The sequence below is a fragment of the Chrysochloris asiatica genome, unplaced genomic scaffold (genome assembly GCF_000296735.1).
Source record: "Chrysochloris asiatica unplaced genomic scaffold, ChrAsi1.0 scaffold00082, whole genome shotgun sequence".
NCBI lineage: Eukaryota > Metazoa > Chordata > Mammalia > Afrosoricida > Chrysochloridae > Chrysochloris > Chrysochloris asiatica.
Genome location: NW_006408600.1, coordinates 5,472,208 through 5,474,229, shown reverse-complemented (window position 1 = coordinate 5,474,229; position 2,022 = coordinate 5,472,208).

The following is a 2,022-nucleotide window of genomic DNA, read 5'->3' as shown; positions in this document are numbered from 1 at the left end:
TATATAGCAAGTTCCAGTTACATATTTTGGGATGACATGTGAAAGCAAATTTCAAGTTTATAAAGAGGATTTTTATAATTATAGTTATTTCAGAGATTTCATGAGTAGGTGACAGAACTGATTTTGCTCAGGATCCAGAGGAAAGCATTCCCTAGAGTACAATAACCTTGGGGAACATAACATGCTAATGTCCCAGAGAAATAACATGCTCTTCACAGAGATATTTAACAAGGTTCACTTACTAATTCTGACTAATTTGTTACTGAGTGCCAATTATTCCTGCTGGTATGAGTTCATGAGCTCACAGCTTCAATAATCTTACTGTCTATTAACAAAAATTTCAATGGTATCATCTATAAGAGTCTGCCCAGATTTTTTTTTTTATCAAAACACCCAGAAATTATTATTATTTTTTCTCCAGATGGTATAGTATTTTATTTGAAAGGACAACATGCCATAGAAATTTCTTTTGCAGAATTTATCTAAGAATTAATTGAGTTTTTGTTGTTGTGGTTGTTGTTATGTATCATTTAGTCAGTTTTGATTCATAATGACCATGGATAGGGTTTCTCAGAGCAGCTGGTGGGTTTGAACTGCTGACCTTTTGGTTATCAGTCCAGGGCTTATCCTACAGTTCTATACCATGTCTCATCAATTGAGATAAACAGTTAAAAACAAATAAACATCATTGACTTATTCATTTAGACCAAATTACTGAGGATACATACTGCTGCTGTAGGTTTTATGGAAAGTATTACAAACATGTGAGATACTATCTCTAAAGACACTACCTTCCAGTTTCAACAAAGCAAAGGGACATGAAGTTATGGTACATAATAGACTCTGAAAGAATCTTAGAGCATGGTCTCCAGCCAAATTGTTTACTAATGAAGTATGTGAAACTTTAATTAGAGACAAATAAGCTAATGTTGTTTCAATTCTATCCTTCAAGGCTAACTATACATTCATCAGTGACAACCATCTAAGGGGATATTTCAAAGCTTTATACACAAAAAACAATTCTGCTACTTTCTGGGGAGATGAGAGTGTTACATGTAGTTTTGCTTTGTCTGATTAAAGGAGTTGTCTTTTTTTCCTGTTATTGAAAAAAAAAAAGTTGCATTTCAAGGGTAAAGTTAAAAAGACAAAGGTCAGAATAGGCTTGGAATTTAGGAGACAAGGTCATTTAAAACAGACCAAAAGAATCTTGATCTTCAGAAGCAGTAAAAGACTTTGGAAAGATGAGTCGAGGAAGATGGGACAAGACTTTTGTAATAACATCCTGAAAAGTAGATCTAAACACAGATAAATAATTTGCCTGATATTCCAAAACTAATTTTAGGGAGCAAAATATTTTGGCTGGCAAAGATACAAACTGAGATGTTATGAGTTTAACCCAACCCAAGTTTGAGATAGTTTAAGAAAGGTAATATTTCCTGAAGGGGTTTTTAGTTTCTTTTGTTCAACTTCTTGTTTACAATTAGTCTATCACTATTTTGTAAAGTCCATTTTTTCCTTTTGCCTCTAAGATCTTATCTCTTGGCTCTGAATCTGGTAAATAGTTCCTGAAGTACTATTTAAAATACCCTTGATCCTGCTCTGAGACAGCCCTGAAAACTTAAATGAATAGTGTTTGGTGATCTCAACTCAGTGCCCTGTAAATGTCTACATCACAAAACCACAACACTTAATTTTAGGTGATTGATTATCTCTGTTTAGCTTAAATTCAGGTGTGAGTCAGCCAGAGGACTTTATTACCCACCATTCCAGTGAGGGTGGTCCAGCCAGGTCAAAGTCGAGGTCAATAATAGAGCAAAAAGGTACTGGTTTTGCTAGTAAGCAGGCCTACCTTCCATCAGAATAAAGAACTTCACAAACACATGTAGTCACCACTAATAGTAAAATTCTGAACTTGAATAGTATACTTAGTCAAATAAAAACTTTTCATTGTCCATAGTTTATTTCTTCATTTTGGCAGTACAAGTATTAAATATGATTAACTTATGATTTACTTAAAAAAAA